The sequence below is a fragment of the Ceratotherium simum genome, chromosome 23 (assembly GCF_057802395.1).
Source record: "Ceratotherium simum simum isolate JZ-2026a chromosome 23, ASM5780239v1, whole genome shotgun sequence".
NCBI lineage: Eukaryota > Metazoa > Chordata > Mammalia > Perissodactyla > Rhinocerotidae > Ceratotherium > Ceratotherium simum.
In genome coordinates this window covers 14,552,403-14,580,265 of record NC_141922.1, presented here as the reverse complement: position 1 = coordinate 14,580,265, position 27,863 = coordinate 14,552,403, and the positions used below count along the sequence as shown (strand labels likewise).

General features: G+C 48.8%; 1 long non-coding RNA gene across 17 annotated transcripts in view; it reads left to right on the top strand.

The window, feature by feature from the left end:
- The window catches only part of LOC106801885 (uncharacterized), a 242,556-nt gene that overhangs the window by 138,485 nt on the left and 76,208 nt on the right, over positions 1-27,863 (top strand). For 14 of the 17 annotated variants that reach the window (XR_015555962.1, XR_015555948.1, XR_015555950.1 and 11 more), the window contains one exon: positions 12,790-12,921. This is a non-coding gene — a long non-coding RNA (uncharacterized LOC106801885). Of the gene's footprint in view, positions 1-12,789; positions 12,922-14,868; positions 15,227-27,863 lie in introns of all 17 variants that reach the window. The other 3 variants (XR_015555955.1, XR_015555959.1, XR_015555958.1) reach the window with 2 other exon arrangements.

Below are 27,863 nucleotides of genomic sequence, written 5' to 3'. Positions count from 1 at the left end.
TCAGATTGTTTTCAGATATCTGATATGTCTGTCCATACATTAACTTAGGGTTTTATATAGGCACAGACGTAGGGAATATTTTGTGATCTGTTTTTTATCTGACATTATATGATAAGCATTTTTCCATTTTCTTCAAGCGCCTTACTAATGATCATTTTTAAAGAGCATCTCTGTTGTTGAAAATGAAGGTTCCTAGTAGTTTGCTGTAATACTTGAGGGTGCTATCAACATCTTTGTGCATATAAGTCTTCTCTTCTTGGAAAATCCTTTGGACAAATTCTCAGCAGAAGGATTATTGAGTCAAAAGGAACAGTTTTATGACTCTCGACCCATATTGCCAAATTACTTTCAAATAAGGTTGTTTACACTGCCACCATCAACATGTGGGTATGCCAGATTTACCACAGCCTCTTCGACACTGGGTATTATTAGCTTAAAAAAGTTATAATTCAATAGATGCAAAAACAGTCTCTTGTTAAATTTATACTTTTTTATCCTTAATAGGGCCAATTTTTTTTTCTTCATCTGCTTGTTTACTAACTCTCTTTGGGAATGCTGATTTTGGCTGCTGCACCAGCCATGTTCGTTCCTTTCCATGCGGACGCCTTCAAGTTGAGGCGGTTGCAGTGCGGCCTTTGCTTAAAATGAGAGATCTTCGAAATGGAGCCTTTGTGTGAACGGCTGATGAGCACACTGGCTCCTGAGTTTGAAGGCTGGGATGGAAACTCTGCTCCTCACTCCCGTCATGGAGTTCGGCATGAAATCTGAACTGGCCCTTGTCGTCTCAATGACTTCAAACTGAACACTCGTCCCCCTAGATTTGTCTTATGAACAAGACAGGATTTTTCTTCAGAAAGCTTTGAGATACAGCTCTTTCAACTATTTTTGAGCTTCCTAGGTCAAAAAAAAATGAAGAAAAGTCCCTGTGTGTTCCCGTTAAGTCTTTATTTGTGGTGCTGCTTGTGTTTCTAGATGGCTTTCTCCGATTTTCTCTTGCTGCTTCATCTCGCCACAACATCCTGTGGGGTCGGGGGCTCCTCTAGCTCTGTTTATCTCTGCCTGTCTGTCTTGTGTGCCTGGAGTCCTCGCCTGCCTCTCCAGCTGGAACCTTCCTCCCCAGGAAGGCTGAGGCTAGTTGGGAGAAGCCAGGATAGATTGTAATGAGCCTTGTTGTCCCTGAGGAAGAGCGAAGCTTACATCTTTGGATTTGTAGAAGTGCCTGCATTCGACTCAAGGGAATAATTGGATGTGAATTGGAATTTCCATTTAGACTTATGGAATCTTAGGGGTAAAAGAAACCTCAGAGATCATCTTTTCCAATCCTTATCTGGAGCAGGACTCCCCTGTATAGTATTTCTGATGGTAGCATCGCTGTTGCTGGCGCCCCTCCCATGCTGGGCAATCTGCGTCTTCCTTGTTGAATAGAATTGACCTCAACCAGATTTAATGTCCTTACAAAAAGGATTTCTAATTGAAAGGACGTGGGGAAAAGCAAGAGAGACTTGGGAAGGGGCTTTATTACGTGGGTCTTACTCTTAGCACAGGACACTCCATACAGTATGCATTCAAACCTGACTGCATCTTGGGGAAGCTCTCTGAGGCTCCTTTTACCCGTCTGTCGCTTGGGGACAGTATAGTTGTCTTTCAGGCTTAGTGGTCATGTGGAAAGCCCACCAGTGCCTGGCACTGATGAGGCTGGAGATGAGTGGCTGTTCTGAGTAATTTCTGTAGGATCCATCTGTTCTTTGATGCTAGTGTTTCCTTCCTTTGTGCTGATTCTTGAGTTGACAGTTGACCTGTGGTCACTTGAGAGCATTTTCATTTGTGAGACGTCTTGTTCTTCTTCTATCCTCTCTGCTTGGGGAGAAGTTGTGTAACTGCTTGGATGGGCCTACGTAGTGGGCAGATGGAGAGCCATGCATGACTTCGGACAAGACCCGTTGGAGTATCTGGGAGCTGTGATTTCTTGACAAGGAAGGGACTGGTTTTTCTTGCTTGGCTCCTTACCTCTCTCATTCCTGGCATTTGTGGGTGAAAGTCCCCTTCTTGCCCGAGGGCCCCTGGAGGGCCAGCCTGCAGGGCCCTTCGTCCAGCCCCAGCTCAGTTCTGGGAAGTGACCTGGGGGAGACTGTCCCTCTTTAGGGTAGTGGAGGGGGCACTCTCTCTCTGCCTGGAACTGGATTCTCCACTTGATCTCCTTTTTGCTCTCTTAACCAGGCTCTGAGAGTGAGGCTTGTGGACTTGCATTTGGGGTGCCGAGGCACCGGGGGTCCCACCCCAAGCCCACAGCTTGAGAGTCTTGTACCTTCGGGCAGCAGACCTCGGAGTATGTACCCGACCACCCCAGGCCTTGAACTACCTGCCTGTTGTGTGAGGTTCAGGGTCTCCCGCTGCGTCCCTTCCCTGCCGCTGACTGCTGTGTGAGTTTGCTTGAGCCCCTTGGTTTCTTGAGGCTTCATGTTTTTCTTGAGTGAGGTAAGAGGATGAAGGTTTGAAGCTTTCGTGCTTTCTTAAAGCCCTCAATCCACTTTGGCACAACTGAAACCTACACGCAGGCCTCATGCTGGTAACTATTAAAGCAGAGCTGTTTGGGTTAAAATGGGGTCATGGTCCCCCTGCTGCCCCCACCCCAACTCCATCGAGCCCCCAGGAAGGGCCTCCCAGGAGACTCTCTTGAACCCCTAGGGATTTGTGAGTGCAGCTGGAAAGGGTAGCCCTCCCTGATTCGTCTGTAGGCCCCTGATCTGTGATTACATGACAGCAGCGTCCACTTACTGAGCCCTGGCTGTGTGACAGGCGCTTCCGGTAGGTTGTGTTCATTCCTACAGGCGCTCTGGTAGGTTCGTATCTCAGATATGGCCCGAGGCTCAGGGAGGTGGGCCCTACCTAGCCCAGGTCATGCAGGAAGGAAGTGATGGAGCCTCAGATCCGGCCCAGGTCGCTCGGTAGCAAAACCTTTCTGCGTCAACTCTGAGCTTTACTGCCTCCCTGTGACTTGTACCTTCAACCTGACACGCAGCGTCCTGGCTGGCTTGGAGGTTGGTTCTTTGAGTTGTCACCCCTGCCTGCCACCTCTGATGGCCCCAGCATTTAGCCTTTTAGATGATCCCAGCTCAGGGACATGTAGCATGTGTAGTAGAAAACATAGGCATCTGTGTTTTCTAGAATACACTATACTGCTTAACAGATAGCCTCTGTGACATCACTTGTTTCGTAATTTTCCAAAGTAAACTTTATCCCTTTCCCATTATTCTCATCATTTATTCTTGTTTGTGCAAACACCATGCTCCTATTTATTCCCCTTTGCCTCAGGCACTCCCATCTGTTTCTCTGGGCATCACCCTCAGAAATGAGGATGCTCGGTGGGTCGGGCGGGTGCTTGAATGAGCATGGCCCCCAGGGTCCGTACATTTCTTAGGGGGACTGAGGCTGGGGCTTGGGGTTCTCCAGTGTTGATTCTGCCCCTGAGGCTGCATCTGCCGCCCCCTCCCCCTCAAGTCGCCATCTGCCTCAGGAGCACGGCACGCTGTGGGGTGGAAGCAACTGCTGACAACCTAGGGGATGGATTATTTAAGAAATCTTGTATCAGTTCTGACGCTGTCGCCTAGCACCTCTGTTCCACAACCTTAATGGCTTCCTTTCACTGTAGGATTAAGTCTCCAAACTGCAGTACATGTCCAGGACCGCCTGTCAGCTGCTGCCTCCGCTGGTGATGAGAGCATCATAGCCCACATTCAGAGTGGTGGATGTTATGGCTGCAAACGGCTTCCCCCATCTTACATCACTGGGCTGTCACAGCAGCCCTGTAATGAGGGGGTTGTTATTTACTCCGTATCTGATGAGCAGAGTCAGGACTCAGTTTGCTAATGCTAATGTCTCATTTCTCTTGTTTCACGTGGCTTCCTCCATCCTCTCATTTCCTTCCTCCTGATCACAGGTCACCTCCTCTAGGAAGTTCTCCCTGAGGGGTTTAGTTGTCATCATCATCGTTAATGTTCCTTGAGAGCCATGATAAACACTTTACATGAGTTGCATAATTTAACCTACACCACATCATCAGTACTTCTTATTTATTGTGTGGCTGCTTTAGGTGTGACTTCCTTGTTCAACCAAATATGTTTGTCCATCCATCCATTTATGGATCCAGTCATCATCTAATCATTCAGCAGAGGTTTTACTGAGCTCCTCTCCGGTACTGGGTGCTGGGGGAGCAAGATGAAGAAAATGAGCCTCTACCTCAAGGGCCTGGGCTCATCCACACACAAAAACAATGACAGATGCTTGCTGCTTCACAGCTCTCGTTCGTTGATTGTAGCCTTGAACTCAGGCTCCAGCATCCTTGTCAACAGGGCCCTCCAAAGAAGCAGTTCTCATCTAGGAATGGTCTGTTTGCCATCCTGGTCCTAGAGCCCTCATCCTGGTGGCACAGGGCCTGAGCATCAATCATAAGAACCTTCTTGATGCAGGTTGGGTTCCCTGGGTAGCAGATGCTGAGATGTAGATTAGTAAGCAAGGTGTTCATTATGGGTGCCTTTGTGATCAAAGCTATGAAACTGAGGGAGGAGAAATCAAGATTGAGCAGAGGGAGAAGTCAAGTTGTGACAGTGTCCCAGCAAAGGCCTCAGCCAACCCCTTGGGAGCCCTGGAGCAGGAATGGACCTTTAGAAGTGTCCAGAATTGAGATGAGGGTTGATCAGTCATTGTATGTGGGCTCACTGGGAAGGATATGTGACCTTGAGCAAGGTCATTGTCTTCAGCCAAGACAGCCTCCAAAGGGGGCTGACAGCTGAAGGTCCATCTTCTGCCAGCTCTTTCATCAGCTTCTTTGAATGATGGCTGGATGGACAAATGTCTGCTTTGTTCACTGTTTTATCCCCAGGGTCTAGCACATAACAGGCACCCAGTATTTTGGGGGATGGAATTACTTAAGCTTTATGGAAGCAGTGTGATTAAATCATTCAGCAAAGATTTACTATTTTGTCAATGTTTTTTGAGCTCCTTTTACATGTCAGGCACTATTGCTGCTCTTATGGAGTTTGTAATCTAGGGGGTTCGGGGTGGCGGTGGTTCAACATTGGCTTCCTGGAAGAGATGACCTTCATTCTGTGGGTGTGACTTCCTGGAAAGTGGGCCCTGGGCCAGTGTTGGACCAGTGTTTCCTTGGCTCCCTAGAAAGTGACTTACTGAGATGGAGAGTGAATAGGTAAGGGATGGTTTTCTCAGGGAGGGAGGGGAATCTCCATCCAGCCCACCTGTTGATGCACCTGTCCGCCGTGGGAAATTCCTTGCTTAACTTACATTCACTGACGTTTGAACTCCCAGTAGCCTGGAACTTCCCCAAGGGTCCTATTGGCCCAGTGACTTTACATCATTTGAGTAATTGGAGAATGGAGGGACCACTCTTCTGAGCTGAGTGGAAATATGTATTTTCTCCTCTGTGAGTCACCAAAAACTACAGCCCAGCGTATAAGCAACTACGTAGTCTCTTTTTTTTCCTGTATATAAATGAACTGTCATTATGGTTCAGGAAGTAGAGACTGTGAGCAGGGAGGATGAGATGGAATCAGTGAATTTTAGATCTGAAAGAGACCTCGAGATTGCCCAGTCCAACGCCCTTTGTTTGCAAGAGGTCCCAAGTGGGGATGGGACTTGCAAGATCACCCAGCAGATTTGGACCTGGAGAGGGAGGGGCAGGGCATTTGCCTCTCTGCAAAGCATCTACCCCTACAGTTCTGCCCAGCTGACTCGCTTCCCCATGGGGGGCGCCGAGAAGGTGCTGCACAGCCCAGTGTGTGGTGGGTTGTTTTTATCTGCGCTTGTCACCTGAGCCATCTGAGAAGCTTTTACCGAAAGCAATGCTTTGATGTTCTGGGTGACAAGACCGAAAGCATGCCGGCAGGAAGGGAGGTTTTTGGGGTTGGAGAAATGAAAACTATTTACCTTTGGGGTTGATTTAATAATTTAACATCCCCAGGGTGGGAGGGGAGGTGAGAGGATGTTTGTGAGGGAAAGTTGAAGGTAAATGTAGGTACAAAAAGGAAAGTTTTGAGGTACAAGGCCAGGAGGTGAAATGCTTCCATGCTTCAGGGAAAGCTGTCTGGTAAGGTGGACCCTCCAGAAGCCGCCTTCTTCCCCAGGCTGCCACCACGCTTTCTGTTTCAATGGGGAGATTTGCACGGCACTTTACAGTTTACAAAATATTTTCCCATGTGTTTTTTCCTTTAGTCCACACCCAAGGTAGTACTGCCAAATGCTATCTGACCCATGCATGCAACTTTTAGGAGGATCTTGGCCCAGAACCCAGGAGTCTCTGACTCAAAATCCTTTCCTCATCAGACACTGATGGGTCCTCACTCTCCCTCCCAGGGGAAGTGTAGGGTTTAGCAGCCCAGTTTCTGGAGCTAGACTTCTGTGCTCCTCGCCAGCCTCTTCTGCAGAGAGCTTAGGCACTTTCCTAATTTAGTTTCCTTTTTTTTTTGGTGAGGAAGATTGGCCCTGAGCTAACATCTGTTGCCAATCTTCCTCTTTTTGCTTGAGCAAGACTGTCCCTGAGCTAACATCCGTGCCCATCTTCCTCTACTTTATATATATATGGGATGCTGCCACAGCATGGCTTGATGAGTGGTACATATGTCCATGCTGGGGATCCGAACCCGCGAACCCCAGGCCGCCTAAGCGGAGTGCGTGAACTTAACCACTACGCCCCAGGGCTGGCCCCCTGCCTTAGTTTCTGATAAGAGTGATAAGAGTCCCCAACCGCCTTCTGGGTGGTCATGGGGATGAGAGCACAGCACAGTTCCTGGCACATGTTGGAGCTGGATAGCTGTTGGGATTACTTGAGGTGGCTTTCCCACATTGCCTCAGCAGCAGTTCTGGAGTTTCAGGGACCTACAGGCTGGTCTCTTGGTGATCAGATCCACCACCCTTAAGGATAATGGGTGCTGCTGCTTCTTCCGGTCGTTGATTCTTCTAGTCCCTCCACCTCTGAAAGTAGGAGGATGTGTAGTGAGGGACAGCTGTGTACCAGGACTCAGCATTGTCCAGCATGGCCTGGCTCACTGCTTCATACCAGAGCAAGCTCGCACGGTAACTGGGTAAATTTCATTTTCTGCCTTTGTATTCAAAAAAAGAAACAAAAACTTTTTGAATAGATAAGTCCTTCATAAGACACAACCCAGAAGGGATCAGAGGGTTTTCAACGAAGACCCTTCCCCATCCCTGTCCCCAGACCTGTTTCTGCTCCCCAATGAGGCTGACGTCCCCAGTTCGTTGGGTCTCCCGGAGACCATCTGTGCATTGTTGAACTCCTTGGAAAAGAAGATGTATGTCTGTGAGAGCATCTACAAACAGGCGTTGAACAGCTGCTGTGTACACTGCTGGGGCGGCGCTGGTGGGGGGACACAGGACAGGGACGATGGAGTCTGGGCACCTCGCAGCTTCCCGCTGTGTTGAGACCTCAGCATTACTGGGCTTGGGGCCTCAGCTTCACGGGAAGGGCTGGTCTTGGTGCTGGCTGCCCCTTTGGCCTGGAGTGGCTGCCTCCCTTCTGCCTGTGGAAATCCCAGGGTGGCAGCCTGGGCTCAAATCCCAACCTACCCATGCTCCAGATAAAAACCTGGGCTTCCCTCCAGCCTCAGTTTCCTGCAATGTGAAATGGGATAACAATAGAATTTGCTAAATTTAAGTGTTCTCAGAAGGATCCAGTGACTCAAGATGCAGACAGCTCTCATAACTCTGCCTGGCATATAGCGAAAGGCAGCCTTGGCTGTGGTTGTTCATGCTGCCTCTACCCTTCTCCAGGGTGCCTCTCCTGGCTCGCTGCTTGATGGCAAGGATGTGGACCCTCCATGCCTGGCCCCAGGGCGTAGTAACGGAAGTAGCTGTCCATGTCTTTTTCTTGGTGGGAGGCGGTGGTGGTTCAAATTACATTTTAGTTTTATCCTTTGTAGTTTTCTACACAATAAATCATAACATTTGTCTATAAGGTGGCATGGGTTTTGTGGGAAAGGCTTGTGTTTTTGTCCTGCATGGATGGTTCATACTCAGCCCTTTAGGCCTGTTTCTGCTGTCCTGCTCCCAGCCCTTGGTCAGCTTTTATTTGGATATGACTTCAAGCTGGCAGAAAAAATTACAAGGATAATACAGAGAACTGCTGTATACCCAGATTCACCAATTGTTAACTCACTCCACCCCACTCCCTACACATACACACCCATTCACACACACACAATTTTTTTCCTGAACCATTTGAGAGTAAGTTGCAGACATGCCCTTTTATTCCTAAATATTCAGCGTGTGTTTCCTAAGAACAAGGACTTTCTCTTACATAACTGCTGTGTAATGATCAAACTCAGGAAATTGAGCCTTGCTACTACAATTGTATTATCTAATCCACAGGCCACACACAATTTCATAAGTTGTCCCAATAATGTCGTTTTGGAGTATTTTTTCCCGATTCCGGATCACAGCGGCATTTAGGGGCCATGTCTCCGAGGCCCCCCTTTATTCTGGAGCAGTTTCCTGAGTGTTCTTCCCCTTGACATTTTTGAGGAGTCCAGGCCAGTGGCTTTGCAGAATGTCCCTCAGTTTGGGTTGGGACTTTCATTCTTGAAAGCTCATGCTGTATCACTTGTTCAGCTGCACTCCCTGTCATCCTTGGTGGTCCCATATGGCTGGTGGTTGTGCCCACATTTTATAGATGAGGAGACTGAGGCATATGGAAGTCAAGCGATTGGTCCATGGTCACATTCCCAGGAAGTGGCAGAGCTGGGGTACAATTAGAACTGTCTAATCTGCCTGCCAGGCAATAGGAAAAATGACAGCAATTAGACACTGAGAATAGCAGACTCTGAGCCAAACATCATTGCTAAGCATTCTACATATGCTGCAGTGCATCCCCACCCAGTCCGGGAAGGTAACTGCCCTTACCAGCGCTGATTTTTAGATGATGATCAGAGAGGTTAAGTAGACTGCCTAGAGTGCACAGCTGTTAACTGGTGGGGACTAGCTCTGACCCAGGCAGCCTGTATCCTGAGTCTGCATGTTGCCTCTGCGTTCAGTCCTGCTAGATTTCATAGAATCCAGGGCAAGCATGTGAGCCAGGCTGGAGGCTTTCACCAGCTTTACTGACCCTCCAGGAGAGGCACGGGAGTACGTGTATTTATGTTCTTTTCCGAGGCCTTTAGCAGCGGGGAGCAGGCCCATCCCATGCCCAGGGCCTGCTCTCAGGGGCTTTGTGGGGGAGCTGTCCTGTCCTCTGCTCCTGTGGGTGCTGCAGTCACCCTCCATGGTCTGTGTGCAGGGAGCGAATGGCACTTGGATGATTTCCAATTCAGGTGTCCAGTGCAGTCGCTCATTTCATGCTGGCTCTGTCTCCTGCTGAGCTGCCCAGGGCTCCTGCCTAATAGGGTGGCTGGTCTGGCTGCCTCAGTGTGCTCGTCAGCCCCACTGCCCAGGCAACGTCCAGGTAGCATTCAAGGCTGGCTGCCCTGATGCTGAGGCGGCCTTGCTCGTAGCGGAGCTGGTGATTAATTATTTGATGCTCACACTCCATGTATCTCTCCTTCTCATTGGAGAAAGGAAGACAATACATCCCTGCCTTTTGGGTTGTGGGAGAGGAGTAGACGCTCTGAGACTGTGACACACTTGGAATTCTACCAGCAGAGCAAAGAAGATCCCAGAGCACAACAGCTGTGGGGCCGGCGTCGGGCCCCAGTCTGCCTCTCACTTCCTCCTTCATCAGAGCACAGCATTGGGCCCAGCACTGGTCTTCTGCCATCCCTAGCGACACCAGGGAAGTACTGTCAGCATCCTGAGAAAGCCCACGGCTCCCTGGCTCAGGTGCAGGGTATCTCTGTCAACCGCAGAGCAGGTAGATGTCCCGTCCTGGGGACACAGAGTCAGGGCGGAGGGTCTGGGAGCAGACCTACCTGACCCTTCAGGTCCAGGACCCTGGCACATGCTACCTGTGGGGCCTCTCTCGGCACCCCTGCTCCCCCTCCTGCAGGGGTTGCCGGATTCCTGAGGAGGAGTGGCCACGCGAGTCCTGTCATCCTGTGCTGGCCCAGTCTCCTTTTCCCTGGCTAGTCTCTATGGGTGGGAAGTGCTGTACTGCCTGCCGGGCTCAGTGCTTTGAGGCCGGGCTATGACCTTCCCACTCTGACCGCCCTGGCCAGCCCAGGACCCCCTCCCTCTGGCTGGCCCAACTCCTGGGAGAAACTTAGAAATTTTAGCTCCTTAATTTCCATGGAACATTGCTCCATGTGTGTGGTTTTAAAGCATTAATTAAAAACATTAATCAGTTTGGCTGCCTTGGACAGAGGTTCTTTTTGCGCGGGAGCTGATGTCCTGTGTTATTGCTGCCCCCCTACAAGGAGCAGGGGAGTGAGCTTGCAAACCAGCAACTCAGCCACATACTTGTTGTTTGGTGTCAGGCAGCCACCTTCGCCTCTCTGAGCTGTAATTTCCACGTCTGTAAAATGGGGATGAGGGTCACACTGTGACCTGACCTCCTTGGGTCATTGTGGGTGCTCACTGAGGTCCTGGGAAAACGTTCCTCAGCAAAGTGTCCTGTATGGAGTGTGCTCGTGAATGGTGCTGTTGTTAGATTCATGACATTTATCTAGCACCTTATAGTTTATAGGGCACCTCTTGCATGCACTGTCTCGTTCAGTCCTGGAGGCACACCCGGGAGATGGGAAGTGTTATAATCCACCCCATTTCACAGATGAGTAAACTGAGAGGTGAGGGTCATGCTCAGGCCAGGAACCGAGCATCTTTGATGCAATCCTCACGCTTTGGCTCCATGCACATCGGCCTCACTTGTTCCCTTAGCCCCATGCACTGAGCACTTACACTAAGTCGTGGTGGTGAGAGAGGAAGAGGGGAGACCTTTTTGGCCTTATTGGGAGGAGACTTAGAAGGTAAGACCCCAGCATTTGCTTAAGTGGTATTAATAGTAGCTGACATTTCTTTTTTCTTTTTTTTTTGCTGAGGCAGTTTCAGCCTGAGCTAACGTCTGTGCCAATATTCCTGTATTTTTTAGTATGTGGGCCTCCAACACAGCATGGCCGCTAGCAGAGTGGTGTAGGTCTGTGCCTGGGAACAGAACCCAGGCCACTGAAGCGGAGCGTGCTCAACTTAACCACTAGGCCACCGGGGCTGGCCCCTGACATTTCTAAGTGTTCAGACTGTGCCAGGCCATGTGCCCGCTCTGCAAAGATTTTCACTTAACACTAAGAACAAACCTGGAAGAAGAGAAACTGAGGCCCCGAGAGCTTCAGTAACATGCTCAGCCTCCTAAGCAGACTTTTTCAGTAGTAGAACTGGGCCGCCAACCCAGGCGGTCTGACAAGAGCCCACAGTCGACTGGGAAGCTGGGCTGCTGCCCTTTTTGGGTAATGAAGCGAATGCATTTCGGCAAAAAGTGCTTTCCTGGTCAGATGCCTGAGAAGCGTGGGAGGCTGCCCAGGGCGGGAGTGTGGAGGTGCTGAGGAAGGCATCTTTCGGAGCGTGTTGCTAGTGGAGGGGACTTCTCTGAGTGAGGGGAATTCAGCCTCTCCTGCTGGGAACTGGGATTCTGAGCGCAGGAGGGATTAAAGCAGCGCTGGACGGGAGGAGACGGGAACTCCCTGGGGCTCGCAGAGCTGTTGGAGGTCTGCCCGTGATACACATCTGAGGGAGGAAAGTGACAACCAACCAGAGGGCCTCAGAGTAGCAAGTTACGGCCAAGTTTTTCCTGGAGGAGAGAGAGGGAATTGATGGTGGGGAATCCCGGCCGCCTGGCCTCTGCTCTCAGCTGTGGGGCAAGGACATTCTCCAGCTGTTCCCAGACTTAAGGGCAAATTCCCTTCCAGGACTTGTCAGTGTTCTTTATTCTGGATCAGTGCTCCCCAAGCCCCCTCTCCTTGATGATTGGCTGCCCAGATGCTGGAGGTTTGGGAGGGAGTAGGAGGGAGATCTGGAAGGGGAAGGACTACCCTATTGTAAATGTAATAGTATGGTTTTCTGTGGGTGTCACACTATCCCTTAAAGGAGAAGAGAAGGTCAGTGTCCGAATCCACCTGGCTGAGCATTGGCCCTGCTTTGGGGTATCTTAGGAGGTCCTCCCAGAGCTGGTAAGACCAGGGGTGACCCCATGTCCCATTCGCCACACTGTCCCACCCCTTCTGGCCACCTCATGTAGCCATCTCGATTATCAGTTAGGATAAGAATCTCTGGTGAGGCCACATTTTTCATTCCCTGTGTAATGCATGATGTCCACGGATCACATGTGACTAGATGACAGTGTTGGGCTCAGATAAAGCTATAGCAAAGTTAATCTGATGCAGCTCCCATGATTCACATAATCTGCTGTCTGCGTAATGGACTGGGCATTGAGGGACAGGCTGTACTCAGAATGAAGTTATTGGGTATGTTGCTCACTCCCCTCAACTCAAAATTCCTGGAATCAGATGAATGAAAAGTTTTTGGGGATGGATGGGTGGGGGCTCCAGAGTCAGGAGGATCTGAGCATCAGTTCTGGCCTGGCCGCCTATGTGACTTCTGAAATATGGAGCTATCAAAACTGGTCTCACAGGATTAAATGGCTTAAAGTTTTTAAATGTCTGACACAGTACTTGGCACATAACAGTGACTCAATAAATGCCTGCTCTTCTGATGTTTCTCATTTAGTATATAGTAAATATGCAGTTCTTATTTTTTAAATAAATGAAACATCTCATTACCAAATCTATTCAAGGTAAGCATTGATACTAATAATTCCCTGTTTTTTTTCTTGTATATTTCTAGAATCCTGTTATACCTGGGATTTAGGTGCCTTTAATCTGAAAAAAATACATACCCATTCAACACTCCAGAGGGACTTGAGAACTGTCCTTCGCTGAACTAAAGCTGGAATATCTTGGGATTTGGAGAATTAAGGTAAGGAATTTTCTCCTCTTGGGCTTTATGGGACCAAAAATGGCTTTGGAATTGGTGATCTCTTGCAATACAACTTGGGTTGTGGTTCTCGCTTGGGAAGCTGGCTTCCTTGAACCCCATCCTGACATACACGACCTGGTTCTTGATGTCTGGTCGCCTGGGCATTGTGCCTCCGGAGCATTCCCTCTGTCCTTAGTTGAGGAGGGAGCCCACCACCTCCTAGGTGGATACCCCACTCCTTTCCTCCTGGCGGAAGGTGGAGCATGCTCCAGTTGTCTTGCTGAGACATGTGCAGACAGCACTGTGGAGAGGAGGAGAAGGTGCGGTGGGGGTTACGTGATCAGGTCAAAACGCCTTTGGGGGCATCCAGAATGTGCTCTCTTCCTCCCTCCCTGCCTCCTTGCACTGCATGCTCCAGCCACACCGAGTCTGAGGCTAAGGTTAAAACCGAAGGCTTGGGGCTGGCCCGGTGGCGCAAGTGGTTAAGTGCGTGCGCTCCACTGCGGCGGCCCGGGGTTCGCTGGTTCAGATCCTGGGTGCGCACCGACGCACCGCTTGGCAAGCCATGCTCTGGTGGTGTTCCGTATAAAGTGGAGGAAGATGGGCATGGGTGTTAGCCCAGGGCCAGTCTTCCTCAGCAAAAAGAGAAGGATTGGCAGATGTTAGCTCAGGGCCGATCTTCCTCACAAAAAAAATAAATAAATAAAACCGAAGGCTTCAGGCAGACCCCAGTTTCCTTGGTTTTGCTGTTTGCTTCACCTTGGGCAAATCAGGGAGCTTCTCTAAGCCTCTGTTTCCTCATTTGTGACATAGGGATGGTATTAGCGCCTGCCTGTGGAGGATGCTGGGGGCATTGAACGAGATAGTGGAGATAAAGAATTTAGCGTGCTGCCTGGCATGGAGGAGGGAATGCTCCAAAATGGAAGAATCTTTTTTTATTTTAATTCAGTAATTACACCATTTAGAGGTCCTTCCACACAGCAGGCTGTTTCTAAGTCATTGACCTGCTCTTCTCTCTTCCTTTCACCTACTGCCAAGTCGGCCTGGGAACCGGCATGTGAATCACCTTCACGGAGGGTCATGCACAGCCACCAGGCCCCAGCAGAGCTGGCTACTCCCTCCCCTGACGGCAGCAACCTTTTGGGGCATGCCTCCATCCTACCGCAGGGTTTCTCCCCTCCTCTGCCTGTGCCCTCAGTCGCTGGTGACCTTGTTTAGAGCAAGGACCGTCTTACACATCCAGACGCCCCAGGGTTGGGCCTCCCATTGTGGATGTTGAAAGAACAAATGAATGAATAATTGAAAAGGAGAGAGTAGAGAGGAAAAGAGAGCATGCATCAAAAGAAGAAAGTTTTTAAAGATTTAGAACAAAGAATGAGGTCAGTTGCAATTTTTTTTTTAAAACAAGATGTGGAAAAGCATAAATAATGTGATGGAAAAGGGTAACATGATTCCTACCACAAATTTGAAAACTGTGCAAGGATGGAAAGGTGAGTGAGAGTGTAGACTGGTGAGAAGATAGTAGGGAGGTCACAAGGTCACAGAGAATTGTGCTACCTGTGTCATCTTTTCTCTTGTGCCTTAAATTTTTCAAAGTGCAAATGTATTTCTAAATTTCTCCTATGGTGGTCGGCAGTCCTGAGACATACAGAGATGCAGAGCATGAGGGCTTTCCTTTCGGTCAAGGTGGGGGACACACATAGGATGCTCCAGGTTCACCGGGTGCATGCGAGGCCTGGGGAGGGGCCCTTGTCCATTCGGGGAGGCTGCCTGGAGAGGATGCTGCTTCGTGAGACTCTCGAAAGATGTGTATGAATAAGACCTTCCAGGAGCTGAGCTGATTAGCAATTAAGAAGCCTTTCCATCCTGTGGAACTCAGCCCCCGTGGTCCCTCACGTTCCTCATTCGTTTTTATTTCATTTTCTAATTTCCCACTTCTGGTGTCAGACCTCATCTGCAGTGAGCGCAGCTGACAGGCCTTCCTGTGGACGTGCTGCGTGCCTTTTTTGGCCCTCGAGCGTGCAGCCAGTCCTGGAGTTGTTTTGGGAGCCCGCACACCTGGTCCAGGTAGTCGGCTTGCGGAGCAGGAGTGGACTCGGAAGTGCAGCAGCCTTTTCTGTGGTCGCCACTGCCTGCAGCACCTGGAGGGCTGGAAGGAGCTGTTCCCGTTGTGGGGGAAAGGGCAGACAGGACTCGAGTCGCTGGGTTGGAGGATCTGAAAGCTGGAAGAACCTTCTCTTGATGCCGTGGCTGCAAAAGTGAGCAGTGTTGCCTGTGTTCTGTGAACGGAGGAGAGGCTTGGCAGGTCTGTCTGGGGGTGATGGGAAAGGAATTTCCCTAGAATTCAGCTTCTGGGAGGAGGCAGATGGAGCAGGGGGGATGCTGGAATTTGGAGGCCCACAGTCCTGAACACGTCTGGAGTAGGGCTGTTCTTTGATGGGGACTCTGAGGAAGGCCCAAGCGTTTGTGCTTGTGCGTGTGGTCCTACCTGTCCCAAAGGCACTGCTTGCCCGCTGGGAGCCTGCCTGCCTGCATCCCTGCTAGAAATGAGCTCACCTGGGCTGCACGCCAATAGGAGAGCATCCACATCTTTCCCATCCGTGAGTCTGGACCACTTACACTGTTCACGGAACAGAGGTACCGGTACACCTGGATTCCACTCCAGCCCCACTTCCCGCTCCTCCTGGGATCCCGGGCCGGTCCTGTACTGCTCTCCGAGCTTCTCTTTTCTCAGCTTCAAATTGGACGGATCCCCTGGGTGGTCCTGAGGATCACAGAACCCGGGCTGAGGTTCTGTGCCCTTGTTATTTGCCCCTCTTTCACCTCCTTACCTGGGTAGTTCCCGACCTCCTCAGCATTATTCCCTCTCATCCTGGCCCCTCTTTGGACATGCAAACAGGGTTGGCGTCTTCCCCTTGACCCTCTCCTTGCTCTTTCGGACTCGTCTCCTGGTCCCACCTTCCCCTGGGAGCATCTCTTGGCTCCTGCCTGCTGTTCCCAAGCTGCCCTCTCTGGCCTTTGTTGAGAGGGTGTTCAATAGCTCCTGCCAGCCGTGGTCTCTAGCTATATGTATGTAAAGGTTGCTTCCTATATTTGGTGTCCACAGTACTGAAAGAACTCCCAGCCCACTCGGAACTCTACGCTTGAAACAGAAATGTACTTTCAAAACACCTCTGGTATTGGCCCATTTTACTATTATTCTGTTTCTTGTGGTTTCATAGTGAGGTTTTTGGCTCATCGCATTTGACCTGTGTGTTTATTTTTAGTCGTGACACAGAGTTCAATTAATGTCAGAATGTGAGGGCAAATGCAGAGGAGGGATTCATAAGTCTGGGGGAAAAGGTGCCTAAGTTTGTTTCTTCTGATAACATCTATCACACCAGCAGATGCCGAGCTTCCTCAGTCGTGCCTACAATGGGCTTCCTCAGAGGCAGGGAGCGGTATCTGGGCCACCCCCTGAAAACGAAAGTGTTTCTGGGTCTCTTTTAGTTCAGCTTATCCAGTAGCTGGCCTCACAGATGAACAACCACCGAGGTTATCATTGTGGATGGTAATTATTATAATTAATAATAAAGACCAGGCTTTGGACTCTTTACTCCCTCTTATCGCGCCTGTAGCTTTCATCGTCTCCAGAAGCAGCATCCGACTTTCTTGAACATCAGCTCTCTTCCCTGCAGTGTGCATGTTCTGAGAGTGAGCTCTGGGTCTCATTCTCTCTCCAGCCCCAGCTTTTGGCATCATGACAGGCACACAAGACATACTTGGGGGATGTTTTCTAGGACTGACTGAATTTTAGGACACCGAGTTTGGGCTAGAAAGTCAGAAACGATGCAGGAAGGCCTCTTCCTTCAAGGGGTCCCCAGTCTGCTTTGGAAACAACGTAAGCACTGCCGTCTGCTTAGGACTTGATAGTTTGTCAAGTTCTTTCTTGTCCTTTCACCTTTCTTTTATTCCACGACTGTTTACTGAGAAACTGCAGCCTCCCACTATGCAGGGCGCCTGGAATACAGGAGAAAAAAGCCACCATTCTTGCTCTGAAGGAAATCCAGGGACAGAGACTGGCCTTATGGATCCTGGTTGTTATGGACTGTGTGTTTGTGTCCCCCTCAAATTCATATGTTGAAACCCTAACCCCCAGTGTAATGGTATTAGGAGGTGAGGCCTTTGGGAGGTGGTGAGGTCATGAGGGTGGAGCCCTCATGATGGGATCAATGCCCTTATAAGAAGAGACCCAAGAGAGTAGCTTCTCTCTGCTCTTTGCAATGTGAGGACACAGCCAGAAGACGGCCTTCTGCAAACCAGGAACTGAATCGGCCGGTGCCTTGATCTTGGACTTCCAGCCTCGAGAACTGTGAGGAATGGATTTCTGTTGTTTAAGCCACCCAGTCTACGGTGTCTTGTTATAGCAGCCGGGCAGACTAAGACACCGCATTTCACAGATGAACGAATTGGAGACTCAGAGCGATCGCCTTACTGTGAACTCTGTGCTAGTTGGTGAATCTCAAAATCGAACGTGGATCTTCTGAATCCAGGCACTCAGACCCGCGACCCCCACCCCCCACCTGATCTGCAGGTGTACCTGGCCTCCCTCGGCTGCTCCTTGCCGCTCCATCTATCCCTCCTTCTCTCCCTCTCCTCTCCTCTGCCATCTCCCTTTCCCTCTCTTCCAGCTCTCTTTCTTCTGAAGATAAGGGTCTTTCTCTTTACAGTGCCATTTGGGGGAAGGGATCCGATGGTAAAGGGGCTGTGCTCCGGCTCCTGCCTGGGGCGGTGGTCTGTCTCACCGAATCCCCCTCCCAGCACCTAGTATGGACACTGCCATGATGCAGCTATTTCTTCCTCCCTCCCTCCTCTCTTCCACTTCCCCACTATGAGCTCGGTGTTGCGCCAAGCTATGGGGAGACAACAGAGCAGATAAGAAATATATTGGGGGAAACACAGCATATTCAAACAACTGTATTTACCCAGTGTTATGTACTGGATATTTGTGCCCCCTCCCTTCATATTGCTGAAGCCCTAAACCCCAGTGTGGCTGTATTTGGATTAAGGGAGTAATAATTAAGGTTAAATGAGGTCATAAAGGTGGGGCCCTGCTCTGATAGGATTAGTGTCTTTATAAGAAGAGACACCGGTGAGCTCGCTCTCCCTCTCTCTGCTGTGTGAGGACACAGTGAGAAGGCGGCTGTCTGCAAGCCAGGAAGAGAGCTCTCACCAGAAATCAAATCCACTGGAACCTTGATCTCAGACTTTCAGCCTCCAGAACTGTGAGAAAAAGACTGTGGTGGAAGCCACATGGCCTCCGGTTCTGTCATGGCAGCCCGAGCAGACTGAGACTCGGTGGATGCACATCTCAGCCATAGGCTTCGGTTTGATTGCCTCGGTCCCAGAGCCACTCTGAGTGTTGAGCCCCGGCTGACGCCTTCGACCCTCACAATCCCATCTTTTAAAACGAGGAGCCGGAATCAAGTAATCAGAAGAGCCTCTCTTGTCCGGTTCTGTCTGCATCCTGATTTTCAGGGTTTCCCTAAGCTGTGCCCAATTGGTTGTTTTCACTCTTGGTCTCTTCCTTGCTCAGACATGATGAAGTATATATTGAACACTCCTGTGGTCATAGCGTCAGGCTCCTGGAAGTAGAGCTGCCCTGGACTCCTGGTCTTGCCCTTTGTGACCCAGTGGGCTGCCTCCCTTTTGAGATGCACTCCCCATATTACAGGAATCTGTTCATTTCTTCAGTCATTTGTGCATTCTGTTGGTCCATCAATCAATTTGCTTCCTGAAGTAGCTAAGCATTGGGAATTTTAACAGCTGCTATTAGGCACCACTATTAAGGTACTGTCCTTATAGGAGTAGTAATGGGATTTGGGGGGCTGGGTTCTAGAATGATGATGAAAACACTGCTAGTAATACTACCAATAATAATAGTAAAAATAATCATAGCTCAAATGTATTACTCATGGTGTCCCCAGCACTTTACATATATTATCTCATTTACTCTTCAGAGCATATGAGGGATGGAGATTAACTAATGAGCCCAAGATGGCAATTGAAGGAATCTCCCCATGGAAAGTGTTTGAAGCGTATACTAGTGCTTTTGCATAATTTAAAGTTTTTTTTTTTTTTTTTTTTTAACTTGAGGCTAATATTGAGAAGCTTTTACTAATGAAAGGACCATTTGCTAAATTGGAGTTAATGGGACACATCCCGGGGAGCTCCATCACGGTGTGTCTCTTATATCATCCTGAGACCCTTCTGTTCCCTCCAGGGGACCTCCCAGCCCAGTCTCCAGGTCCTCTCCAGGGCCCACCCTTCCCTTTCTGCTCCCCTCGGAACCCAGGTTTATCTGGGAAGCTGGGCAAAGTCTGGGATCAGCAGGTTTTATCCTTGGTTTGTAATGAAATAAATGGAGAGCCCCACATGGCACATGGCTGTCTGGTGCCCTTGCTGCTTCTGAGGTGCAGGTGGCTTTCAGAAGCCCTGCACTTCCGAGGCTCTGGGGCCCCGTTGCTGCTCTTGGTGTCTGCTGGGAATTCACGTTCTTCTGCTCCAGGCCATTTTCTCTCCAGTTCTGTCACTCTCCTGGAGCAGGTTGTAGTGGGTGCCTTTATGAACAAAACACCCATGGCCAGATGCGAGGCATCCTGAGGATTTTTTTTTCCCCCCTTCAAAGATGAAACCTCAAAATGGGGGAATAGACCTGTCTCAGCGTCATATGATGTTCAGCCTTGAGGACTCAATTGGGCGTTTTTCTGCTGTTGTAGAGCAGAGGCACCCTGGCTTCAAGCCTAGAGGAAATCAGATGTGGGACCTTTAAAAATGTTAAATTAAGGAGAAGTTTCATAAAAACAGAAATAAGAAAAAAAAAAAGAAAAGCCAATTGAAGTGCCATCCTCCCTGAGCTTGCTTCTTCCCTGAGTATCAGCCCTGCCTCTGCTGGCGTGGGGGAAATTGGGAGGTGACTAGTCCTGGGGGTTGGGGTGGGGGATGCGGTGCTACACAGGGAGCCGGGAAGGGGACCTGAGCCCAGGTCTCTGCTTTGCCACTTGCCAGCCCTGGGCTGAGAGGAAGGCTCTTGGCACTTCGGAGCCTTGGTTTCCTGGTCTGCAGAGCGGAGTACTCTGCAGACCAAATGACATTATTGGCTGTGACTCCTCGAAGACCCCTAAGATGCTCCGCCAGTGGGTGCTGAGCTGATGCATTCGTTGGCCCTTTGCTTCGGGTCTTTGAATCTCATTTTCCCCAGCTGTAATTGAAAAGCAGGGGACTGGATGGCTGCCACGGTCCCTCCCAGTTCACACATTTCACATTCACGCCAATTCCTTTTTGGCAGATAAAACTCTTCAGAGTTTAATGGGAATAGTATAAGGTAGTCATCACGAGGAGCGGGAATTTGACGAAAATATTCCAAGTGTCAGATTTTTTTACCTGTACCCTCTACACTTCCATGCTCCTACACACATCCTCCACACACTTTATAAAAGCAAACTTGATTTTTAGAACAGATTTAGAAATTGTGAAGATAGTTCAGAACGGTCCCATATACCCCACACCCCGTTTTCCCTGCAATTAACATCTTACATGAGTGTGGTACATTTGTTACAATTATTGACCAATATTGATACATTATAATTAACTACAGTTTCTACTTTTTTTTAGATTTCCTTAGTTCTTACCTGATGTCCTTTTTTCGTTCCAGGATCCCACGAGGACACCACATTCCATTAGTTGTTATGTCTTCTTAGGTTCCTCTTGGCTGTGAGTTTCTCAGACTTTCCTTGTTTTTGGTGACTTTGAGAGTTTTGAGGACTATTGGTCAGGTATTTTGTAGATTGTCCATCTATTAGATTTCTCTGATGTTTTTCTCATGATTAGACTGGGATGATGGGTTTGGGGAGAAGGACCATAGGGGCAAAGTGCCATTTTTATCCCATCATATCAAGGCTTTGTACTATCAACGCGACTCATCACTGATGTTAATGTTGCCCTTGATCACTGGCCATGGTACTGTTTATCAGATTTCTCTGCTGTACAGATACTCTCCCCACCCCCTCTTCCTCACTGTGCTTGGAAGGATGTTACTATATACAGCCCACACTTAAGGAGTGAGGGGTTATGCTCCCCTTGATGGTGGCACCTCTTCACAAACTATTTGGAATCATCCCTGGGAGACTTGTCTCTTCTCCCCCGTTTATTTACTTATATCAGTATGGACTTATGGATATTTATTGTATACTTTGGATTATAATCAATATGACTATATTGATTTTGTTTCTCACATTTTTCCAGCTTTGGCCAGTGGGAGCTATTTCGGTTGGCTCATGTCCTTTTGACATAGCCCCATCATTGTGGGTTTTATTTATTTATTTATTTTTTTGAGTATTTCCTTACTTTCTGGCATTACAAGATGCTCCAGGCTCATCCTGTATATTTCCTGCCCTAGACCTAGAAGCAGCCATTTCTCCAAGGAGCCCTGATTTGTTTTATTGGAGAATGGTATCAGGAACCAAGATTTGGGTGCCAGATGTGCTCATTGCTACTGGGGTGTCATTGCTTCTAGGCCTTAGCCAACAGAGCAATGAAATATATGCATGTGTATACAACCCATGTATATACACCTATAAATATTTCCATAGGTATCTGTCTGTATCTATATTAAGCGAACCATGAATTTATACTGATGTCCCAACTCTAACCTATTACCATATCCACGCCCTTTTGAACAGACTTGTTTTTTTCGCCCACGTTGGTTGGCAAGAGGAGGTAATGAATGGCAAGCTCTGAAAGTCCACATGGGCAGAGAGCAGTGGGCTGAGAACACTGGACTTTTCCCTGTGGGCATTGTGGTCTCATGAGCAGACGTCAAGATTGAGCAGATGTCGAGATGAGTCGGACACTGTTGGACAGAGATTTGGAAACTTGTGTGGCCCCGAATGCTTGCAGACTGCGACACTGCCACACTTACAGGCCTTTGCACGTCTTTTCCTGGGCCTGTGAGCCCTTCCTGGCCTTTTGGCCTTCCTGTCCTCCTGTGGAAAGTTTTCCCTGTTGTTCCTCCATTTCCATGTCACCCCCACTACATCCCCTTTTCCCCCACACATTCCTAGAGCTCCCTGGGTTTACCCCATCAGAAATGCACCCACTTTTTTTTTTTTTTTTTGTAATTCTCTGCTTGTCTGCCCCTCCCAAGTAGACCAGGCCCTTGAGGGAAGCACTGCATCACCTAGACAGTGCCTTGCATGGCCCCAAAACCAAGGAAGGGGTTCATCCATTCAGTTTCAGAGTTTGTTAGAGGAATAAAGCAGTGGATAAGACACATACCCCTACCTTCTTGTAACCTGACGCACACTGAATGGGAATGAAGGAGTTCACAAAATGCAGAATCTCCTACCTGGTTTCCTTTTCGGCCAGGGGTCTCAAACTCAATTGTCTACAGGGGCCAGTCAGGCAGTATAAATAAGTGATGTGGGCTTGGTGGGCAGGCAGCAGGGATTGCTGTGGAACGGGAAGGCACGAGGGCTGCGAGGAGCCAGGACAGCTTGTGCAGCCCCACTCAGGCCAGTGTCCTGTCTGATTGCCCAGAGTCTGTGCCTGACTAGTTGTTCGGGAACGTTTGGACTCTTGCCCCCGTGCATGCCCAGTGTAAACAGGGCAGTGGCCAGTCCATGGTTGCTGATTGTGGCCCTGAAGGACTGCTGGCCCAGTGTGGCCAGAACTGGTTGTTCCAAGGGAGACTGGAAGCCAGGGAGGGAGGAGGGCCTTGCCCTTGCCTTATCTGCCTCCTGTTCCCAATGCTGTTGCTGTAGCAACACGTCTTTCCTTGGTAGCAGCATTTGGTCCCAACAATGACAGGTGCTTCCAGTTTGCAGGGGGTTTTGTCCCACACTCCAGGAACCAGCTTCACTGGCTGCCCTCAGAGATGACACCCCCCAGCTGGGGCTCCCCAGGGCCCCCCAGCCTTTTCAGTTCTGATAATCCCACCCCAAACCCCATCCCTAAAGGGGCATGCTCGCTCTCCACAGCCACGACTTCTCGGATCCCCCTTTTGCCTTTTCAGTAAATGGGTTAATTCTTTGTCTGAAATTCTGCCTGTTAACCGGGATTTTCCCTCTTCCCGTGTTGAACCGTAATTAATACGCAAGGTATATTTCTGTATTTCCTACCCTGTCTCCTTCGCTCAGCTGAGCTCGAAGCAGGTTTTCAGGCTTGTCACTTCGAGGCCCAGAGGGCCACCACCCACCGCCCACCTGCAGCCCCGTGCCCGGAAGCCCTGCATCTTGCTCTCAGTGCTTACTGTCTTCACCCCCCTCCTGCGACTTGCCCACAACCACGGGCACTCCCGGGGGGCTTGCCGGCAGCCCCTGTTTCCACAGCCTGCTGCGCAGGGAGGTGATGCTTTGGGTTTTCCACGATGAACACCAGTCCCCAGGGTGGGCCGGGCTCCTCTGCGTCTGCAGGGCCTTTGCCCCAGTGGGGTGGAAACAGCCTTGTCAAAATAAGCCAGGGCAGTGCTGACAGGGGGAAGTGAGGCTGGCCCGGGGAGAGAACGTGGGCCGGGTGCTTCTTGGGGGGTTTCCGATGCTCCGGGGCTCTCTGGCCGCTTCCTGAGACCCTCAGACTCTCCGAGGCCAGTCACTGAGGGGTGTGCCTGCGAAGCAAAAACAACTCTCCTTCCCTGATTTTCCCATTTGTTCCCCCACGCAATATCGTTGTCTGAACTCACCTTCCTGACCAGGCACATCGACAATCCTTGTGTCGCTCCAGTGCCAAAACTTTATGTTTTTCGGAGTACAATGTGATTGATTATAAGTCATGATATTCCTCAGGAATTCTAATTGATCGTCGTCATTATGATGATCAACTGCATCAAGAACTGGCCTTTGTACGTGCATTCCATTTTCCTTACATTGCTTTGCATCTTACCCTTCCTTATTCAGAACATTCCAGAATGGGCTGTGTAGATTTATTGGGATATGTATTAGTTTGCTAGGGCTGCTGTAACAAAGTGCCACCAACTAGGTGGCTAAAAACAGAAATGTATTTTCTCACTGTTCTGCAGCCTAGAAGCCTGAAATCAAGGTGTCAGCAGGGGTGCGTTCCCTCTGAAGATTCTAGGGAAGAATCTTTCCCTTCCTCTCCCCTAGCTTCTAGTGGTTGCTGGCAATCCTCAGCCTTCTTTAGCTTGTAGTTGCATGCTCCAGTCTCTGCTTCCATCCTCACATGGCCTTCTGTCCCGTGTGTCTGTGTCCAAATTTCCCTTATCTTGTACGGATTAGGTCCACCCTAATCCGATACGACCTCATCTTAATTTGCTAACTTCTGCCAAGACCTCATTTCCAAATAAAGTCATAGTCACAGGTACTGAGTGTTAAGACTCCAGCGTATCTTTTTTGGGGGACACCGTTCAACCCACAGCAGAGTGTAAGAAAAAAATGTTGCAACTTACATTTTTGTTTATTTCTTTTTTGTAAAATGTCTTAGATTTTGTATGTTTTATAATAATACAGGCATTCATGTGTATATATTATAAACAGACACTTAAACAGATATTGGGTGCTATGCTCAAAATGAGTTATGAGGACATACTCAAAAAAATAATAATCAGGCCACTAGTCTGATTTATGGAGGGGCCCGGTCTTAGTCAGCTTGAGCTGTCATAACAGAATACCATAGACTGGGTAGCTTAAACAACAGAAATTTATTTTCTTACAGCTCTGGAGGCTGGGAAGTCCAAGGGCAAGGTGCCGGCTGATTCAGTTTCTGGGGAAGGCTCTCTTCCTGGCTTGCAGAGGGGCACCTTCTTGCTGTGTGCTCACATAGTACAGAGAGAGAGCTCTCTTCTCTCTCTTCTTATAAGTACACTAATCCTAAGGGATCAGGGCTCCACCCTTATGACCTCATTTAACCTTAATTACCTCCATAAAGGCCCTGTCTGCAAATACAGTCACACTGGGGATTGGGACTTCAACAGGTGAATTTGGGGGGAGGACACAATTCAGTCCATAGTAGGCCCTATCTTCTGGATTTTTTTTACAGTAAGATTCCCTTGGATCTTGTGAATTACAATGAAAACTTAAAGCCTGGCATGGTAGATAGAACCTGACTTTAGTTCCAGATGTATCTGGTTTGTGTCCTGGCTTTTTTACCACTTTATTTTTTAAATCATCAGGAGCTGGGTGCCTTGGGCAAGTCACTTACCCTCTCTGAGCCTCACTTCCACATCTGGGACATGGGGATAATGGCTACCTAGGGAATTATTTGGGAGGGTAAGTGAGGTCCCTAAGTAGGTACCTAGTAGCTGTTAGCAGTTTTCCCTTCTGCCCAGCTCTCCCTCCTCCCTGCCTCCAGCAGTGGCTGCTCCTGCCCCTGCCCATGAAGGAGGGGAGAGCTTTGAGCGGGCAGATACTCAGTCCTGGGGTCACTCTAGGCAGCGTCATGTCTGAGGCCTTCCTGGGCCCTGTCCTTCTCAGCCCTTTCATTATCATTCAGCTGTGGGTCTCGTCTGCACCCATCATCTCTGTCACTGTTTGGTACTGAACTGTCATTCTGTTTTTTATACATGCATTGTTTTGCCCCAGACTAGCTCATAAAGCAAGTCTGTGGAATTGACAGCTTGTACACAGCAGGTGATCAGTGATCGTGAATTTACTGGGTTTATTGGGAGGGGGAGAAGGGGGGTCTTCAGCCCAGGTGCCAGCACTTCTTCACCTTCTCTCCCTTCATTCATCTCCAGGGAGGCAGGAGAGGGAATGAACAAGCTCTCCTCTTCCCCTCCCGGCCCTCTACCCAGTCTGCTGATGGCCCAGGGAGTGGGCAGCATTAAGCAAGGTCTTTCTAAGTGTAGATAAAGGCCTCAGCAGTGCAGTCATTAGGAACATGGGCCTGGAAGTCACATAAGCCAGTGGGAGTCCTGAGCCTGCCCCTTACTGCTGGCAAGGCCTTGGGCAAAATCCCAGTTTTCTTTTTTGCAAAATGAAGCTAATAATGGTACCTGCCTCATCAGGTGGCTGTGGAGAGGAAATGGCATAATGGATGTGTGCCTTAGTACAATAATAGTCCGGTCGTGAGGGAGAGGCCTAGGCTGGAAGAACCACTGCTCTCCAGAAGAACTCTGAGCTAGGCTTCCAAATACCAAATGCCTCTCTCATTCTCTAGCTGTGTGACCCTGGCCAAGTTACTTCACCTCTCTGTTTCTGCTCTTTGTTACCTGTAAAGATAATAACGCCTTTCTTAAAGTTGTGAAATTTACTTCAAGTGACATGAAATGGGTTGTAAAAGACAACATAAAGCTTGATAATTGTCATTAACAAGTTGGATTGGGAAACTTCATTCCTACGTTTATATTATTTTAGGCTTTTAAGGAGTTATCATTGAAATCTGCAGCTGAGGCCAGGTAGCAATATGTGCAGGTTTAAGCTCTTGAATTATTCTCAAATAGCAAACCTATATGGCATCCTGCAGATATGTTAGAGTCTTGTCATCTTTTCCCTGGTATTTTTTTGTACACGTGCTTGCTGTTGACTCCTGCTGGGCCTGGAGCCCTGACCTTGTTCAACCTCAGAAAATCCCTCTGTGTGCAGATGCACCCCTGCTCCCAGTTCTCCTGGCTCCTGCTGTACTCACTGTACCTTCCCAGTGCTGACACAGCCACAGCTGGCTTCCTTTGCTCCTACATTAGGCATTCTGGCAGGTTGTAGCGATGAATGTTGGCAGGGGAAAGTGGGGACTCTCTTGCGCTGTGGGGGCAGGGCAGGATGATGATAAATTGGACCAAACTCGTTGAAGGAAGGTTTAGTGAGACCTTTCAAAGTTTAGAGTGTGTGCACCCTTTGGCCCAGCAGTCCCACTTATAATGAGTCTGTCCTCTAGAAATAGTAAAGCAAGTTTCAAAAGCTATTCATTTTACAGCATTGAGAAAATAGCAGAACCTGGAGGACAGCCTCACTGATCCACAGTGTCCTGCTCCGCACTCACTAAGAAGAATGAGATGTCGTGTGCTCCTCGGTGCATCAGATCAGGAGGCACATGGTGCTGGCTTGTCTCATTACTGATGGCATTTACCTGGATCACTTGATGAAGGTGGTATCTGCCAGGTTTCTCCACTGTAAAGTTACTATTTCTCCCTTTATAATTAATAAGTATCTTAGTAGGAGATCCTTGGTACTATATAAATATCATGTTTCTTGTCATACTTTCACCTACCTAATTTTAGCATCCACTGCTAGTTCTTGTCTGAAACTATTACTGTTGTGTTTGCCAAACAGTGGTTGTCTAGTTCCATCAGTCCTTCTACATTTATCGATTGGAATAATTCTAATGTAGGGAAGAACTTTCCTTTCTTTTCCATTTTTAAAAAAAAATCAGTTATTTATATCAGCATGAACTCATGGATTCTTATTTTATCATCTTGATTATAATCCATAACTACAATTAATTTTTTTGCTCAAATTTTCCTGGATACGGCCATTGGGATGTCCTTCAAGTTGGGTTCTATGTCCTTTTGACATTTCGCCATCATTTTTTGAGCACTGCCTTGCTTTTTGGCACCACAAGATGTTCCAGGCTCATCTTGTGCTTTCGCCACCCCAGCCCTGGAATCAGCCATTGCCTCTGTGGTATTCTTGCCAGAAGTGCATAACCTGAATTTAGTAATGAGGAAATATCAGACCAAACCAAATTGAGAGACATTCTACAAAATAACTGGTCAATATTCTTCAAAAATGAAAGAGAAAGCAAGACTGAGGAATGATTCCAGATAGAAGGAGACTAAGGGACATGACGAGTAAATGCAATGTATGACCCTGGGTTGGATTCTGGATTGGAAAAAGACATTATTGGTAAAATTTGAATAAAATCTCTGGATTAAGCAATAGTATTATATTAATGTTAATTTCCTGATACAATTTGATAATTATACTGTGGTAATAGAAGATATCAGTACTGAGAAA